Source organism: Sus scrofa, chromosome 2 (genome assembly GCF_000003025.6).
Source record: "Sus scrofa isolate TJ Tabasco breed Duroc chromosome 2, Sscrofa11.1, whole genome shotgun sequence".
In the NCBI taxonomy this organism is placed as follows: domain Eukaryota; kingdom Metazoa; phylum Chordata; class Mammalia; order Artiodactyla; family Suidae; genus Sus; species Sus scrofa.
Window position 1 is genome coordinate 91,561,054 of NC_010444.4, and position 20,704 is coordinate 91,581,757.

Here is a 20,704-nt window from a genome sequence, read left to right on the forward strand (position 1 = left end):
AACGGTAAAAGAAAATGAAGGATGTATTTTTTTATTTTATTTTTTATTTTATTTTATTTTTTTTGTCTTTTTGCTATTTCTTTGGGCTGCTCCTGCGGCATATGGAGGTTCCCAGGCTAGGGGTCCAATCGGAGCTGTAGCCACTGGCCTATGCCAGAGCCACAGCAATGCAGGATCCGAGCCGCGTCTGCAACCTACACCACAGCTCATGGCAACGCCGGATCGTTAACCCACTGAGCAAGGGCAGGGACCGAACCCGCAACCTTGTGGTTCGTAGTCGGATTCGTTAACCACTGCGCCACGATGGGAACTCCCAGGATGTATTTTTTTAAAGTTATGTGTAGAGAAAGGTTTCAGCTCTATCTCTTTCTGGATAAAATTAAAGCAATACATACATCTGTAAGAACAGGTATTATATAGAAGATATCACATAAATGTTAGCTGAAACTATTCTTATGAGAAAGCTTCATGTATACTTCTGGTAGTATAATAATAGAGTATAAGGAAAACAAGTAACATCACTAATTTACAATACTTCTAAACTGTAAAAAAGATATTGCTTTCATGGCAGATCTTAAAGAATAGGTCAGTTAAAATAATTTTAATTTTATATTGCAATAACTTGTGAAAATCAAATATAATGTAGCAAAAAACCTACAAATAACACAATAGAAAATTCAATTTGGAAGACAAAGAACACCACATAACCTACTTATACTTAGCTAATATTATGTGGAGTAAACTATTTGAGAATGAAGAATTTGAGGCAATAATTCAAATGAGTGCAATTTCAAGTTCAAAAAATGGTTACAAATATAATTAGGGAAAACTTTGATAATATTTGAAGATGATGCGTGGCAATTCGGGAAACAGTTTGAGAGTGTGGTAAAACTAATTACTTTGAACTCAACTACAGTCAACCCTTGATTAACTGGCATAAACGGGGTGATGAATTGATAGAAAGGAAACCACATATTACCCAGAATCATGGTTAAAACAGAACTATAAAACTAATAATAATATGACACAAAAGGAATATAGTAATAATCTAGTAGCTGAGAACACAATCCACAGATATTACCCAAAAGTATAAAAGCATTATAAGTACTTTGATTTAAGACCATATAAATTGTCTGCCAAAAAAATACTGGGCTATAAACAACTTCTTAGTAAAGATCCTTGTTTTCATGAGACTTCCTTTCTCTTTCATGATTACCCTTAATGAAGTTTAACTCAAATCCTTGCTCTGTGATATTAGGATACAGGTATACCTTGTTTCATTGATCTTCAGTTTATTGCACTTCTCAGTTATTGTGGGCGTTTTTGTTTTCGCTTTTGTTTACAGATTGAAGGTCTGTGGCAACCCTGTACTTGAGCAAGTAATTTTCCAATAGCATTTGCTCACTTCATAACTTTTTCTCACATTTTGGTAATTCTTGCAGTATTTCAAGCTTCTTCATTACTATTATATTTGTTATATTGATCTATGATCAGTGATCTTTGGTGTTAATTTAGTAGCTTTTTTGGAGTAACAAACCACACCTATATAAAACGATGAACTTATCAGTAAATGTGTGTGTTCTCACTGCTCCATTGACCAGCTGTTCCCCCATCTTTCTCCTTCTCCTTGTGCCTTCCTATTCCCTGAGACACACATCGTTGAAATTTAGGCCAGTTAATAACCTTACCATGGCCTGTAAGTGTTCAAGTAGAAGGAAGAATCTTGTGTCTCTCGCTTTTTTTTTTTTTTTTTTTAACGGTCACACTGGCTACATATGGAAGTCCCTGGGTCAGGGATTGAATCCAAGCCATAGCTGCAACAACACAGGATCCTTTAACTCACTGAGCTTCCAAGGATGGAACCCATATGCCCCTGCAGCCACCCAAGCCACTGCAGTCAGGTTCTTAACCCACTGTGCCACAGTGGGAACTCCTTGTGTCTCTCACTTTATTATTTTTTTATGATTTTTATTTTTTCCATTATGGTTGGTTTACAGTGGTCTGTCAGTTTCTACTGTACAGCAAAGTGACCCAGTCACACACATATATACATTCTTGTTCTCACATTATCCTCCATCATGTTCCATCATAAGTGACTAGGTATAGTTTCCTCACTTTAAATCAGAAGCTAGAAATTATTAAGATTAATGAGGTGGAGTTCCCGTCGTGGCGCAGTGGTTAACGAATCCGACTAGGAACCATGAGGTTGCGGGTTCGGTCCCTGCCCTTGCTCAGTGGGTTAACGATCCGGCGTTGCCTTGAGCTGTGGTGTAGGTCGCAGACGCGGCTCGGATCCCGCGTTGCTGTGGCTCTGGCGTAGGCCGGTGGCTACAGCTCCGATTCAACCCCTAGCCTGGGAACCTCCATATGCCGCGGGAGCGGCCCAAGAAATAGCAACAACAACAAAAAAAACAAAAAAAACAAAAAACAAAAAAAAAGATTAATGAGGAAGATCTGTTAAAAGCTGAGATAGGCGGGAAGCTAGGCTTCTTGCACCAAGCAGTTAGCCATGTTGTGAATGCAAAGGGGGAAAGTTCTTGAAGAAAATTAGATCCCTATTTCAGTAAACACACAAAAGATAAGAAAGTGGAAACAGCCTTATTGCTGATATAGAGAAAGTTTTTGTGGTCTGGATAGAAGATCAAACAGGCCACAGCATTCCCTTAAGCTAAAGCCTAATCCTAAGCAAGGGCCCAACTCTCTTCAATTATATGAAGGCTGAGAGAGGTAAGGAAGCTGCATAAGAAAAGTTTGAAACTAGCAAAGGCTGGTTCATAAGATTGAGGGAAAGAAGCTATTTCCATAATATCAAAGTGCTCATGAAGAAGCTGCAGAAGGTTATCCAAAAGATCTAGATAAGATCATTAAAGAAGGTGGCTACACCAAACAACAAATTTTCAATTGTAGACAAAACAGCCTTATACTAGAAGAATATCCTATTTGGACTTTTCGTGCTATATAGGAGAAGTCAATGCCTGGCTTCAAAGATTCAAAGGACTGGCTGATTCTCTTGTTAGGTGGTTGCTGATGCAGCTGATGAGTTTAACTTGAAACCAATGCTCATATACCATTCCTGGGCCCTTGAGAATTATGCTTAATCTACTCTGCCTGTGCTCTAAATGGAGTAACAAAGACTGGATAATAGCACATCTGTTGACAGCATGGTTTACTGATTATTTTAAGTCAAATATTTTAAGCCTACTATTCAGAAAAAGATTCCTTTCAAAATATTAATGCTCCTTGACAATGCACCTGGTCATGCAAGAGCTGTGATGGAGATATACAGTGAGATTCATGTTGTTTTCATGCCTGCTAACACAGCATCCATTTTACAACTCATGGATCAAGGAGTTGTTTTGTCTTTCAAGTCCTATTGTTTAAGAAATACATTTTATAAGGCTCTAGGTGCCGTAAAGAGTGATTCCTATGCTGGATCTGGGCCAAGCAAGTTACAAATATTTTAGAAAGGATTCACCATTCTAGATATCATTAAGACACACTCAAATTGGTTGGTCTAATATAGCAAACTAAAATTATTTGTTAATTTGAATTACTGAACGGAAATTGAATTTCTGAATTGAAAATAAATGTAGAAATAAACTAATTCTAACTAATTCATATGTTGGAAACATTTTATAGTGATCGGGGGAAAAAGAAAGAAGTAAACCTTACTGATCATTGTGCAACCAAGGAAACCATTAGAGTGAGCTGATCAAGGCCTCCCAACAGTAACTCATGAGAATGGAATCTAAAAGTAGTGTTTCTTAACTTTCACATCTTAGTGTTATTTCATGTCCCACTTGCACCTCCCAAACTAACTTTTTTTATAATGGACTTTATTTCTTAGACTAGTTCTAATTTAGAGTTACAGAAAAAAGTGGGACAATAGCACAGAGTATTCTCATACCCACTCAGCCTCCCCTACTATTCACATCTTGCTTCAGTATGGTACATTTATTACAAGTAATACACCAATATGGATACCTTATTATCTAGGTCTGTAGTTTGTTTATGCAGATTTATTTAATTCTACCTAATATAAATTAATTTTACAGGCTGTTTATTAGTGTTCTTGGGTGAGGGAAGGTAAAAATGTTCTTTGGTAAAAGAAGTTTAGGAAATGCTAAGTTAAATGAAGTAGGACATATTCCTTTCCTGAAAAACTCAGAGCCCTTAAGATACATAATTTAAATTTCAAGGAGTTCCCATTGTGGCACAGTGGTTAATGAATCCGACTAGGATCCATGAGGTTGCGGGTTCGATCCCTGGCCTTGCTCAGTGGGTTAACAATCCGGCGTGGCTGTGAGCTGTGGTGTGGGTCGCAGATGCGGCTTGGATCCTGCATTGCTGTGGCTCTGGCGTAGGCCAGTGGCTACAGCTCTGATTAGACCCCTAGCCTGGGAACCTCCATATACCGTGGTAGCGGCTCAAGAAAAAATGCAAAAAGACAAAAAAATTTTTTTTTTAATTTCAAAGTGGAGTTAGGAATATGGTGTATTTCCTGAAATGATTAGGTAATTGAACTCTTTTAGATAGAACATTTTGCAGCATTTACATTCTGAAGCTCACCCTTTGGAAAATTCTATCCTACACCATACTATGGCCTACCGTATTAAATTAGACTGGGTTAATATATAAATCTGAAAGCATTAAAACTCAGTTTCATAAGAATTGCCATTGGAAGTGTAACAAAAAAATTGATAATAGTGGTTAGTTTCTAGAGGTAGCTATTAGCTAAATGTGTAAGCATGAAGGGAAGATCTATTTCTTGGGTACCTTTTAGAGTTTTGTTTCAGCTCTATATATTACCTATTCAGAAATTAACAAAATGCTATAAATTAAATGACTCTGTAGTTCAGACTATCCTGGAAAAAATATTTACTGTGGAAGGATGAATTTTGCTATCATAACTGTTATATTTCAGGTCCACAGCAATAAAATGTTGTTACTAACTAAAATCATACATATATAACCTATGCTCAAATATAGGATGGTAATTGTTTAACATAAAGCAATCAGTATAGGAATATTTTAGAAAATAACAAATACAAGCTATTCTTAGATAAGATTGTACTAAGAAATCAGAAAATTATACTCAAAGGACACACATGTATATTTTAATAAAATGAGTAGTGTGACATGTCTTACTGATTATAGTTTTTAGCTTAATATATATATATATATATATAATATTTTTAAAAGCTGGTTATTCTGAAGAAATTACCCCAAATTTGCAAAGAACATCAAAGCAAAAGCTCATTAAACAATATGTTCTGCAAGGAGGGATTCATCATAATTTTGCTCTCTACAAAAAGCAACTTTTTCAGCGATTTCATTGGGAAATGTCTATCCAGATAAAATTGTTGCAAAATACTTGGCTAGCGGGGTCTGTACTGTAGCATATTATTCTGATTTATAAAAATATAACCTACTGTGTTTTCCATATATTTATGCTTTTATTATCATTATTATTATTATTTTACCCTTACACTACTCCTGGTAAGTATATAGTGGGGATTTTTTGTTCATGCCACTTTATAAAAAAGCAAGATATCAACACAGCAGTCAACTGTCTTTTCCTAGTTTACCCAGATATCTCAAAACATCATCAGCTCTATTTTCTTGACCCAGGTCAAGATACCTCTTCTTTATATTACACTCCCTGACTCTAACTAATTATACAAGGCCTTAATCAGAAATTCAAGCAGAATTAATTAAAAGAAAGATGATATTAGGAGTTCCCGTCGTGGTGCAGTGGTTAACGAATCCGACTAGGAACCATGAGGTTGCGGGTTCGGTCCCTGCCCTTGCTCAGTGGGTTAACGATCTGGCGTTGCTGTGAGCTGCAGTGTAGGCTGCAGACACGGCTCGGATCCCGCTTTGCTGTGGCTCTGGCGTAGGCCGGTGGCTACAGCTCCGATTCGACCCCTAGCCTGGGAACCTCCATATGCCGTGGGAGCGGCCCAAGAAATAGCTAAAAAGACAAAAAAAAAAAAAAAAAAAGATGATATTAAGTATTTGTTAAATAACAATGTCCAAGGAATTTCAGAATAATGTCTCAGAATCACAACACGAGAACTGATTTTCAGGATGATCACATGAAAGAAATGTTAACCTTTGATCTGCAGTCGCTATTAATTAAATCAGGAAAGTAAGATATATTTCACAAAAGTTTTCAGCTAACATTAGTGGTCATTTATTCAGAAAAAAACCTGAAAACTATAAACTAATTTTATCCCTGAACAGTCCAGTGAATTTTCTACTGGAGACTGCAAATTCTTAGTGAGCAGAAATCATGTGGTCTTCAAGAGTTGTCATGCTACATGTATTCACTGATGTATGATCAGGGCTTATATCTGTATATCAATAAATATCCCTGAGCACCCAGAAGTAGGACAGTGAGTAGTTCTTAAAAACCATGGAATTGTCATCACATTAACATTTATTCAAAATTAATTTGTCTGAGTTCCCGTTGTGGCACAGCAGAAACGAATCCAATTGGGAACCATGAGATTGTAGGTTTAGATCCCTGGCCTCGCTCCGTGGGTTAAGGATCTGGCATTGCTGTGAGCTGTGGTATAGGTCACAGATGTGGCTCGGATCTGGTGTTGCTGTGACTGTGGTGTAGGCCAGCAGCTGTTGCTCTGATTAGACCCCTAGCCTGGGAACCTCCATATGCTATGGGTGTGGCCCTAAAAAGAGAAAAGACAAAAAATTAATTTGTCATTTCTATGTTCATCTCATTTTAGATCTGAAAAGGAAAAAAAAAATCAATGCATGAAATCACAGATTATTGAGAGTCCATGTTAGGCTTTGTAGTCACAATTTAAAGTGGGGCCAAACTTAATCAAAGCATCCAAATAATCAGGTCAATCTCTTCAGATTGTGAACTCTAAACGTTGACTTTAAGTGCCAAATGATAAAGATTTTATGTTAACAAAAATAATTTTGTAATCAACAGAGGGGGTCCAGATTGTAGAAGTGATATAGTTCCCAGCCATTATTGTTTTATACTTTGCGTAATTGAGGATTTTCAAATTCAGTAAGCAGTACTGAAATTTTCAAATTCATTAAGAGGGTGTCCAGATTGTCGAAGTGATACAGTTCCCAGCCATTATTGTTTTATACTTGCATAGTTGAGGATTTTCAAATTCAGTAAGCAGTGGATGATGTGAGCAAAACCACACCAGCAATATCCCTCCCAACTCCAGCAAAAGGGCTGATTAAGCAACAGGAATCTGCATCACTGAAGTGCTTTAGCTGGGCCAGTGTCCTTCAGAGAGGCTGGAAACCCTGACTCATCTTTGTGGCTTCTTTTCTTCCTTTGTGAGGCACAAAATACAGAACAGAGAGCAGAACACACCAAAAAGTTGGGGGAAAGGGAAATTTTAAAATTCTCTAAAATATTTCAGTGTTCAGTGCTTTGGTCAGACCTTATTTTTGTGGGAGTAAGTAGTCAGAATTGCTCATTCTGGAGATTCAAGGCTTTACCACACCAGAGGGAGAGCACAATTTCCTTCAGTCCCTCTCCCCCTGGCCAAATGTTGAACTGAAGTAAGATATTTTCCTAAAATATTTCAGACCCACTATTAATGGAAGAATTTGAAAAGTGCTCAAGGCATTCTCATGGGATTTTTAAATTTCACTAATTCAAACTAGTCATTTTTTTCATTTTTTTAAAGTTTTATTGAAACTATAAAGTTTCATAAAGTTGATTTTCAACTATACTTGCAATCATTTCTGCTGTACAACAAAATGATTCAGTTATACATGTGTACAAACCTATTCTTTTTCAGATTCTTTTCCCACATAGATCATCACAGAATATTGGGTAGAGTTCCCTGTGCTGTAGAGTAGTTTTCCATTGGCCTCATTTTTTTCTAAAAAGTGGTTATACATTTTTACTGCCAGCAGTATGGGAGATGGGAGCAAGAGAGGAGTTGTAGAGAAGAGAAAATATTTCTATCTATGCCCCTCCATAAGCAAAACTGAAAGATTTCACACTATACTCAACACGAAGAGGTTACCAGTCTTCCTTGATTTAGCTAGGGGATGAACAAATGCACAAAATCTATACTTTAAGGCAAAATAGGGTCTTACTTTAAGAAAACTATAAAAGAATATTTTTATTTGTTTTAAAATAATAATCATATCCATGGTGTCATAGACCAGGGTGGAGAACACACTCTGTCATGACTATCAGAAAGCTTTGTACCAAAGTGGGAAAGAGCTGGGTCTGTGAATGGTGGAGGCAAGGCAGAATTCTAACAGAGAATGACAGATTCAGAAGCACAGAAATAGGAGTTCTTAGTGGCTCAGTGGTTAATGAACCTGACTAGTATCCATGAGAACTCGAGTTTGATCCCTGGCCTTGCTCAGTGGATTAAGAATAATCCAGCATTGCCGTGAGCTGTGGAGTAGGTTGCAGGCTTGGCTCGGCTTGGCTCATCTCGGATCCCGTGTTGCTGTGGCTGTGGTGTAGGCCGGCAGCTACAGCTCTGTTTCGATCCCTAACCTGTGAACCTCCATATGCTGTGGGTGCTGCCCTAAAAAGGCCAAAAAAAAAAAAGGCACAGAAATAGAAAACACAAATATGTATGAGAAGCAGAAAGCAGTTATTTTTTAATTGAAATGGAGGGCATAGTAGGAAAACTGAAAGAGAGAACTGCAAAAGTAAAGTGAAAGGCAGGAAGCATTTTGTGGTTGTATATTCAAATCCTTACTACAAGTACACACTGAAAGGATTGGCTGTAAAGGAAAACCAAGTAGAATTCCAGATAGAATATTCCATATCAAATAACTGTAAGTGATTGACCCTTGTATTTTATCTTTTGTGAAGGAGGGTTAGCCGCAGAAAATTAATATATGGAAGGCATTAGGTGCTTGCAATTGACCCTTGAATAGCATGAGTGGACATGTGTGGGTCCACTTAAAGATTTGTTTTCAATAGTAAATACTACATGAACCACAGTTGGTTAAATTTGCAAATACAGAAGAACGGCATTGGGGGTGGGGTGGGGATATTTTTATTGAGCACAGGGTCTGCACCCCTAACTCCCCATTGCTCGAGGGTCAACTGTACTTTCTAAGCAAGATGAATTAATAACATTGTCAGTTAGTTCAGCAACATGAATAGAACACCTTCTGAGTAGAGAATATTATATGAGGTCAAGATGGGAAGATACTAAAGAAAGCAAAGTCTTGGCCCCTGTTCTTTCAGAGTACATGCTTAATGCAAAACAGAACTGATACTTGCATATAGTTAGTACAGGATAAATTATGTCCAGAAGTTCTGAATGAATTCAGGGAGTCATCATGTAGGGGGAGAGTTTTGAAAGAAGAGACCCCGTTTTTCTGAGAAGAGTGGGAAATGCATCTCTGGATGATGGAGGAGTTGGCTTATCTGTAGGATGGAGGCAGGAGGGAATGTGGTCATATGTGTGATTCTACTTGGTTGATACACGAGTCAGCATGGAGAATTTATGAAGATGAAAGTGCTAAGATTGATGTAGTAGTTAAGTAACCAAAAGGAAATTGAGGAACTGATTTTTTCCTTGTAAAATTGTTATAACCTGGTAAAATCATTGGAATAAGCACTGAGAAAGGAAGTTAGGAAACAGAACACTTGCAAAATTCATTTAAAGATGCTGAGATGGCATCCAAAGGGCAAAAGGCAATACTTTCACATCAACTACTAATGAGGTTTGACTGAAAAGAGACCATCCTGCAGATATACAAATAGCTCTTTTTCTTTCATTTTTAAAATATAAAGTAATATATAGCGAGGGTATTTTTTTTTTTTAAGTACAGAAAAGTGTAAAATGAAAAGTAAAATCCTCTCTCATATTCTACTCCACCTCGGGATCTTCTGTCTAAAGACTCCTGCCATTATCTGTTTCTTTATATATCCTTTTGGGAAGCATTTTTCTGACATGAAGACCACATGTTAAAATGTAAAAAATGGTGTCATGGTATATGCACAGAGCTTACCCTGTCCATTGAGATCTTTTAATACCAACACATTTAGATCTAATCTATTCTTGGTATGACTCCAAAAGTATTTCACTATATGAGTTCTCATGATGCATGTAATCAGTCTGTCTGCTCCATTTACCTCTCTGAGCTCATATACCCTTCTCCCTCTTGCTCACTCTGCTTTAGCCACACCGGCATCTGTCATATTCTCAAACACATCAGTTGTATCTCTGCTTTTGCACAAGCAGCCCTCTACCTGTCTCTCCCTAGAATCTCTTCCCTTAGGTCAGCTTGCTGCCTCCTTTACACCTTAGCTCACATTTCAACTTGATCTTTAAAAAAAAAAAAATGTTATCAGAGTATGGTTCATTTATACTGTATTAGTTTTAAGTGTACAGAAAAGTGAATCAGTCATACATATAAATATATTCATTCTTTTTTCCCATATAGGTTATTACAAACTATTGAGCAGAATTTCCTGTGCTATATATTGTAGGTTCTAGTTAATCATCTATTTTATACAGTAGTGTGTATGTGTTATTCATCTTTGATTACACTCTATCATATTGATATTCCTTCCCACTCCCAATCTACTTCTTTTTAAAATTTTTCTCCATGGAACATGTTACTCTCTAAAATATCATATGGTAATTTATTTTATCTCTCTTTTCACTAAAATTTAAGTGTCATAAGGAGAGTAATTTTTGTATGTTATTTAATTGTTACTAAGATCTTTATGAGTTAATTGCTAGCCGTCATGTTTAGACAAATATAATCTTAAAATTTTATTCTTTATCAATATTATTTCATTATTGTTCAATCTCATCCTTCCTCTAGATCTCTTTTTTGATTTTCAAATATCTTCTAACACTGTGGACTTTTCCTTTTAGTAAATATTACTTTGATACATATTCTTTTAAAAAGCATGATCATGGTACATGGGAGACACCAGTTTTTTTTAAGAACTATATTAGTCAAATAAATAAATCATACCGCTTGCTCTAGGAAAGAAATAAAAGTAATGTGGTCCTCATACTCTGATAATTATCCTTTAACACCAGTTTTAGATAATACTGGGCCTAGTGAAAGAAAATCATTTGATTGCACTAAAAAGTTCTAATTGGAAGCAAAATTGTATTAAAGTTATATTTAATAGTCGTTTTTTTTTTTTTGTCTTTTTGCTATTTCTTGGGCCGCTCCTGCGGCATATGGAGGTTCCCAGGCTAGGGGTTGAATCTGAGCTGTAGCCACCGGCCTACGCCAGAGCCACAGCAACGCGGGATCCGAGCTGCGTCTGCAACCTACACTGCAGCTCACGGCAACGCCGCATTGTTAACCCACCGAGCAAGGGCAGGGACGGAACCCGCAACCTCATGGTTCCTAATCGGATTCATTAACCACTGCGCCACAACGGGAACTCCTATATTTAATAGTCTTAATTCTCTGTACCCCAGATGGAAAGTAATTTAAGTCATGTGGATGATAACACTTTCAATAGATACTGTTGTTCTAATATTCAATAAGAAATAGTTTTGAGCATTATGGCTGCTATAAATTTATATCAGTTTCACTTCTTTTTTTTTAGAGCTGCAAAGTTTGCCGCAAATTTCACCAGCTGTTTCAGAATGACAGAGCAGAGTACATCAAGGAAACCTCCAATTTTTATTTATTTATTTATTTATTTTTGTCTTTTTGCCATTTCTTGGGCTGCTCCCACAGCATATGGAGGTTCCCAGGCTAGGGGTTGAATCAGAGCTGTAGCCACCAGCCTACGCCAGGGCCACAGCAACTCAGGATCTGAGCTGCAACTGCAACCTGTACCACAGCTCATGGCCACGGCGGATCGTTGACCCACTGAGCAAGGCCAGGGGTCGAACCGCAACCTCATGGTTCCTAGTCGGATTTGTTAACCACTGAGCCATGACAGGAACTCCAAGGAAACCTTCAAATCTTTTGACAATGAGTGATATCAGAGATCTTAGGACCCCTTCCTCCATGGAAACATTTATATTATTAATATAGAAAAACTTAGATTTAATTATTTTCTTGGGAGCCTGGTGTATTCTATTAAGCCACAGCAAATATTTGTTAATAAGGTTACTGAGCGTTAAATATTTATTAATAGGTTAACAGTATTCACTTATTTTTCAAAATGCTGTTAATCCCAAGTACATTTTGGAAAATAAACATACAAACAACTTGATATCTCATAGTATAAAGTATGTGGGTGAGTTAGAGCTGTTTTTAGTCACAAACATAGAGGGCTTATTTCATTGCATTAACTGGAATTGTGAAATACAAGTAGAAACATAATGTAATTGCAGAGACGTTGTGATCCCTGAAGAATGGGCTCTATCATGACATTTATCATCTGTGATCAAGGTATAAAGAAATTGTAATGTATTGTGATGCTGTTCCTTATTATTCATGATTAAATCACAGCAAAATGGGACAAAGACCAGGAAACCACCTAGAGGTTCACCAGAGGCATTCATATTGAATCTCGGAGAGAGCCAGTTGATTTCTATGCGTTAGTTAATAGTTCATTACCTAATATGTATGATTATTAAATAAAGCAGCCCTTTTGCAGGTATTATTGCAAATATGTGAATTGTATTTTTAGTTAGAAAATTAATGAGGTTGTACTGGTAAGTTATTTCTTTTTTTATCATTTATTTCTAGATATATTTTTTTCTACTGTACAGGCTGGTGACCCAGTTGCACTTACATGTATACATTCTTTTTTCTCACATTACATGTTTCATCATAAGTGACTAGACAGAGTTCCCAGTGCTAAACAGCAGAATCCCACTGCTAATCCATCCCGAAGGCAACCTTCTGCATCTATTTACCCCAAGTTCCCAGTCCCTCTCACTCCCTTCCTTTCCTATTATATGCTTTCGCACTTATCAATTATTTAATTATTTGTAAATTTTCTTGGCAGAAGTATTTTGTTCTTATTTGGTGTGCATAAATTTTGAATGTTGTTAGATGTTGAATAGGAACCTAATCATAAAATTCAAGTTATTCACTTATATGGCCACTAATAATATTACGATTAGACTGATAAGCCTCTGGTTCATTTTTTTTTTTTTTTTTTTAGGGCTGCCCCCACAGCATACGCAAGTTCCCAGGTTCAGGGTAGAGTCAGAGCTGTAGCCGCCAGCCTACGCCACAGCCACAGCAACGCAGGATCCAAGCCACGTCTGTGACCTAAAACTACAGCTCACAGCAAAGCTGGATCCTTAACCCACTGATTGAGGCCAGGGGTTGAACCCCAGTCCCCATGGATACTAGTCAGATTCCTTACCACTGAGCAATGATAGGCACTCCATCTAGTCCATTTTTCACATTACTGAATTCTACTGAACACTGTAAATTCACCATTTTGCATGGCTTTATATACAGTTAAAACCTCTCCGAAGCTATGTATGTATTCATTTATTCAACAATTATGTAGCATTTACTGTGTGCCAGGTAATAGAACTAAGGGCCGAAGGTACCAGCATGACTAAGTTACCTCACCAAGTGTGATATAGGCTGAATAATTGCCCCCTAAAATGTCCCTCTCCTAATCCCTGGAAACTGTGGATGTTACCATATACAGGGCGCACAGACTTTGTAGATGTGATCAAGTTAAGTATCTGGGATTATCCTACGATTACCCTGGAGTATTGAGGTCAAACTAAATCCAATCATATGTATTCTTTTAAGATGGCGGTAAGGAGGATTTGGTACAGAAAGAAAAAGCAGTATGACGTGGAGGCAGAGATGGGTGTGATGTGTCTCCCCTCCAGAGAATATGGCCCTCACCAGAAGCTGGAAGAAGCAGGGAAAAGACCCTTCCCTAGTGGATTTGGAGGGAACCCAGCCTGACTGACCCCTTGCTTTTGACCCAGTGAGACTGATTTTGGACTTGCAGACTATAAGACTGTGAGAAAGTAAATGTGTGTTGTTTTTAATCACAAAGTTTGTGATAATTTATTGCAGCAGAAATGAATTAGTCAACATTTAGTGAAAGTGACAAACACAAAGAACTCATAATTGTGCAGTGAGAGCCCCGTAGGAGGGAAGGAAGTGGTAGGACAGACATGGAGCACTAACTCGGGCAGATCAAATTCTATAAAGCTACTTAGAAAATCCGAACTGAGGCTTGACGTAAAAAGAAGAGTTCTCCAAGCAAGGAAGAGGGTGCAAAAATGCTGAGACAAATAAATGAAAAAGTGTAGTGAGTTTTGTAATTCAAAACTTATTTCGAAATGCGTATTTTATTGCAGGAAATACTAGGCTCTGGAATAATTCCTGATGGACTCTTAATATTTTGGTTAGCCATATTTATCAAAGAAGAGTGTAGGCTACATGAAGCATTTTTGGAAAGAGTGATATCATATATACTACAAATAAGATAGAGGAATAATCCATTGTTACGAAAGTAAAGAATAATTATTTCTTCCAGTCACTGTCAGTAGCTGAGAATTTTAGAGAAGTTACTACATGGAAACTTTAGAGAAGATACTACAAGTCATCTCAACAGTATTGTAGTTTAATCAGTTGGAGAGAGAAATCATTTATTCTAGTAATACAAATAATCACTAGCCCTTCAAATCGTAGTAAAAATATGGTAAGGGTTTTAGTATAATATTTCTCTTCTCTTCTTTCATTTTTTTTGGATTAGTAAGAATTTTGCCTAGAAGTTTTTGGCCAAGTAAAAAGTAGAGGTCATTTCTCTGTATTCTCCTGTCAAAATAGAAGTAGTGAGGATGATTGAACAAAACATCTGATACTATGCTGGGGACCCCTAGAAATTTTGCAGACTGGACAGAATCTGGATGAGTTTTGAAATCTATTTTCAAAGTTGATTTAAGTATTTGAGAAAGAGAATGGTAGCGAGAAGAGATTATAAATCAAATGGAGATTTACTCCACATGCATCAGGTATCAGTGACTTGGCAATTAGATTATCTAGGGATGGCAAGAAAAGTAAAAGTAAAAAGACAGCTGCTGATTTCATTACTTTTCCCAGAGCTAAGACTGGCTTAGCTGATCACTAGACACTAAGAATTGTATTCCCACACCCTTCACAGTCTTTAGGCATCATCAGACTTTTTAATTTTGTCGGAAAAGACTGGCACTTCCCAAAACACTAGAGAATAAAACTATTTAAATAACATTTTAACCATATTCACTAGGCTTCCCATGGAAGCCCAGTGCTTGCTCCCCTTCTCAGCATCTCCAACTCACCTGAGAGCTGTGGGGCTCTCAACTCCCTCCACCCTAGACCTTCCTGGACTCTGGCCCAAACGCTTGGTAAATTGAACCATGTCTCCACCTCAGTTAAAAATAGGTTTGTAAACTTAGCCAGGCGGGGAGGTCTCACTTCACATTTCATTTTGGCAGAGGGTTTTCTGCAATAATTGCCTCCAATACAGTCTAAAAACTTTGCTGTTAATGCAAAATGTAGTAAAACTGAGAAGGAGATTAGAATTTAGGTAGAAGATGGCAACATTCTGTTCTATTTTAATCAGTGGTCAAAAGAGCTTTCCTATTGTCAAAATTTTAAAAAAATTAAACATATGCATAGTAATTATGCTTAAATAGTGTATGGCACATAGTCTAGGCAATCCTCTCTCTCATTCCTATGAGCATAGTTTCATTTTATTCCTATATACATGACATTTTTCCTGTATATACCTATAAAAATAATCAAGATAATAGTATGATGGAGTTCCTGTCCTGGCGCAGTGGAAACTAATCTGACTAGGAACCATGAGGTTGCGGGTTCAATCCCTGGCTTTGCTCTGTGGGTTAAGGATCTGGCATTGCTGTGAGCTGTGGTGTAGGTTGCAGAGGCAGCTCAGATCTGGTGTTGCTGTGGCTATGGCGTACGCCAGCAGCTGTAACTCTGATTTGACCCCTAGCCTGGGAACCTCCATAAAAAGACGAAAGACAAAAAAAAAAAAAAAAAAAAAAAAAAAAAAAAAAAAGATAATAGTATGATAACCTGTAGGAGCAGTGCATCTGCTAATATTCACTTATAGAAACATTTGTTTGGAATACTTTACAATTTCTCCTTCTCATTTTAGTTCTCATTTTCTCATTTTCCTGAAAAACAAAAGGTTTCTGTGATTATCCAAAAAATGTACTTATCCCTTAGTTTTATGAAGAGATACCCAAGTGTTTCAGGTATATTGGCAATATCATTAATTTACAGAGACATATACCTTTCTGTTAATTTTCAAGGATTTTTCATAAGTTGTGTCCATTGGCTACTCTGTTAACAAAAAAATATAGTCTTATGCTATCTCTGTCTCTCTGATTTCTATCCATTTGATTCTATCTAGAATCAAATTATTTAGTCTGCTAATCTCTAGACAACAAATTATTTCACTGTGTCACCATTTGACAATAATAGGGAAACTCGGCTGAAAAGTAACTCCCAGTTTAATCAGCCAATATACCAATGTGAATTTCACAAAAGTCACAGTTATACTTGGAATATTGTGTTAATTTATTTAGAATTTTAACAGACTTATCCTTGCTCCAGAGTAACAGATGTAAGAGAGAAATAGTAGAATGTCTGCATTGATGCTTTTTTAAGTATATAAAATGGGGCTTTTGCCCCATTTTTTTTAAGTACCTAAAATGGCTTTTGCTATCCCTGTAGCTTTTTATGCAGCTAGAAGGAAAATACAGTTTTTCTCATTCTAGCAAGAATTCAAAATGCTCTAGTAATTAGCCATAAGATTTTTTAAGGTTGAGATCTATTTGACATTAGTTAACTTAGGAGGGGAAAGATTTTGATTGACTCAAGGTATACCTATTATCACCGTTTAAATTTGAAAATAAACCCACTTTTTAAAAGCAGACTGAAAAATCATTTGAAAATAGAGTTACTGGGTACTCAGAAGACCAATTTGGGTGCCAGGCAATCATCTACAGTGGGATCTCTCCCCCACTTTTTGCTACTTTAAGAGATAAAATCGGAACCTTCAAGTGATTTTTTTGAAGTTGTTTCCTAGAACAGTGTAGAACAGAACAGTCTTTCTTGGCGTGTAGACGTTTCCTATTCTACTCCCTATGCCGACCTAATTCCAAAGTCAACATTCCCTCCTTGCAGTGGAAAGGTTTCTGCCTCATAGTCGAAGCTATCACATAGTTGAGCACATTGTACTTTTAGAAATTGTGACTTTACCTGCTTTCAGCCAGATTCTCTTATTACTAATAGGCAGTTTTCCTCCAAATTCCATTTTATTTACTCATAATAGAATCTGTCTCTAATTTCCTAAGTGTAATTGAAATAAATTAAGTAATCCGACTAACCAAGCTTGAGCCATTTCACATTTAATATCCTTTATAGGAAAATCCATTTTGGATCTATATATTCTGCTAACATCACATTTTCCATTCTTCCATTTTTGAACTACAATATGGTTTATTTCTTGAAGTTTTGCTTTGACAGGCGTAATTTTGTCATTGTATAGCATGAGTTTTTAGTACCATACAGTTACATTTCTTTTGGTCTTATAACATGTAATTCTTGCCAGAAAGAATCTTATAATCTGTTTCTTAAAGAGTGTAGAAAGAAATAGAAAATCTTAAGAGGCATGTTAAATATCCCTTGAAGTTTGAAACTAACAAGCCCCCTTCCGTAATTGCTTTGCTCTATACCCAGAGGATGGATAAGGAACTCTTCTTGCTGTTCCATGAATATATATTTCACAGTTAACAGTACACTCTATTTTTTAATCAGTAAATTTTTAAATAATGAATGACATAACTGTATGTTAATCAGAGATGAAAGGCTCATTATGCATATAGTTTGAAAATATTCTTTCAGGGGAAAGATTGCTACCTGTTTTTTATTTGTATGTTTGCTTACTGAGGTTTAATGACTGTGAAGTAAAATTCATGACTTTCAGTTGTATAGTGCTGTGAATTTCAACAGACATACAGTCAGGCTAGGAAATATGTACATTATTCCCCAAATTTTCTTCATGCTTATTTGTAATCAGTATTGTCTTGCCACACAGAGCCCTAGCAACACTGGTTTTTCCCAGTAGTGTGCTTTTTCCAGGATGTCATGTAAAATAATATAGGACATAACCAGTTTGTCTGACTTCTTTCATGTAGCATAATGCCTTTGAGATTCTTCCATGTAACTATGTCAGTATTCCATTGCTTCTAATGGGTAGTTCTCCATGTGTGCATGTATCATGTTTATTTATTTATTTATTCACCTTATAAATTATTTCACCATTAATTATATTATTGTTATTATTATTATTATTGTAAATCTTTAGCTATTACTTTAAAGTACTTACTATGTGCCAGGGCCTATGGCAGACTTTTTTACATAATTTGAATGAGTTAATGCTGCAAATTACAGCACTACATTTTTTTGATTTTTTTTTTTTTTTTTTTTTTTTTTTTTTTGCTATTTCTTGGGCCACTCCCGTGGCATATGGAGGTTCCCAGGCTAGGGGTCTAATCAGAGCTGTAGCTGCCGGCCTACGCCAGAGCCACAGCAACGCAGGATCCGAGCCGCGTCTGCAACCTACACCACAGCTCACGGCAACGCCGGATCGTTAACCCACTGAGCAAGGGCAGGGACCGAACCCGCAACCTCATGGTTCCTAGTCGGATTCGTTAACCACTGCGCCACGACGGAAACTCCAGCACTACATTTTTTTTAACAACAGAGTCAGACTTTAGGTTTGACTCCCATCTCCTCTATTTATTAGTTTTATGGTCTTGGGCAAATTACTCAATACACTTTAATTTTACTATTAAATTTTACACTTTAATTTTACACAGCTATGCAAAGGAGATTGTAATAATACCACCTCATAGGGCTGTTGTAAAGATGAAATGGGTTAGTACCTATAGGTACTTATAATAGTGTCTGGCTCTTAGTGTTCAGTAAATGTCAGTTATATTGCATCATATACTTTTCAACAACCATATGAAGTAGTGGTTTTTATCTCAATTTAAAGAGGACACAAGCTTAGAAAAGTTCAGACTTCAGAATCATATGATAACTAAAGTGACAGATCCAGATTTTAATCCAGTTTTACTGACTCCAAACTGATACCTCTTCCATGACAAGACATTACTTACTATTAAATTAAAACCACGGAATCATTCTCTGACATTATGGCAAACTAGACATTCTGAGAAATATTTCCACTTAAATGTAAAATGAATGAATTACAAGTATACATACTTTTTCTAGTACACACATAAATGAGTTCAAAATTATGACAATCTTCAGGACCAAAACAACAACAGGCTGAAGCCAAAGCAGCCGCTCCTTGCTATGAGCAATAAACAAACTGAAAAATGGAGCTACTCCTGAGATTAAAATGCTGGTTGAGCACTGCCAGTGGAAGACTCCACTAGGCCCTGAGTATGCTTGGGCAGTGCCTCCCGCTCTCAGTAGAACTGAGCCCACATCCTTTCTGGAGGAAGGTCTTAAGATTTTTCAAGGAACAGGTCATATTAATATTATCAAACTTTTCTGCAAAGTAAATGGGAGAACATTCCCAACTAATTCTATAAGGCTAATACAACTTCAAATGCAGAACCAAAGGGGAAAAAAAAGATCAAGAGCTTGACCAAGAAAATCACAGACCATTCTTATTCCTGAACATAGATGGAAAAATCCTAAATAGCATTAGAAAACTAAATCTAGCAATGCATTTTTAAGCATTAAAAAAAAATACATGATGAAAAAGTTGGGTTTCTTTCAGGAAAAGAATAAATTATAATAGACCACTTTAATAGATAAGAGGAGAGAACATATGATCATCTAAATTGGTGCATAGAAATTTAATAAATTTCAACACCCAAACATAATAAAATTTCTTTGAAAATTAAGATTTATAAAAATTTCCTTATTTAAATCTAACAAAAACTCAGGAGAAATAGAAGTATTTCTTCAGATCAGGAGTCCCACTGTCACTATTTCTATTAAATATTGAATTAGAGGTCCTAGCCAATTCATGGAGAACACAAAAATAAACAAAATGTATAAATCTTGGAAAGGAAGTTTTCAATACTCATAGTTCATATGACTGACTGACCTTATAGAAATCCAAAGGAATCTACAGATAATATGCATTAATAAGGTATTTATCAAAATGGCTCAGTATATGATTAAAAATATAAAAATTAATTGAATTTTTGTACAGTAGTATCAAATGATTAGAAAATGTAATTAAAAACGTACACAGATTAATTTATAAGAAAATGGAAAAAATTTTAAACTTTGAAGGATAAGAAGATTCAGTATCATAAAAAATGTCAATTTTCTCAAAATTGTAACTCCATTTATAATCACCATGACAACAGGACTTTGGCAAGTTGTTTCTGAAATTTACATAGAAGAACAAAAGGCTAATAAGAACAGCCGAAAGTAGTCCTGAAAGAATAAAATAGGGGAACTTTCTCCACCAAATATTATGACTTATTGTAGAGGCAAAGAAAGAAGTAAAAAATGGTCTTGACTCTGATGTAGACAACTAGGTAAACTAAATGAAAGCGTCTTAAGAGTACACCCATGGTTGTATGCAGATTATGAGAAAGTGGCAACATAGTTCACTAGGGAAAATGTCAACTATTTACTAGGATAATTGGTTTTCTCTTTGAAAAATAAAGAAATTTGAGTCCCTCCTCACATCGCCATGAAAATAAATTTCCAGTGGATTAAAAATGTGATTATAGGAAGTTCC

At 36.4% G+C, this 20,704-nt stretch overlaps 1 protein-coding gene across 6 annotated transcripts in view; it reads left to right on the plus strand.

Moving 5' to 3' along the window:
* Nucleotides 1–20,704, plus strand: part of XRCC4 (X-ray repair cross complementing 4) — a 285,350-nt gene that overhangs the window by 202,706 nt on the left and 61,940 nt on the right. The window lies entirely within an intron of this gene.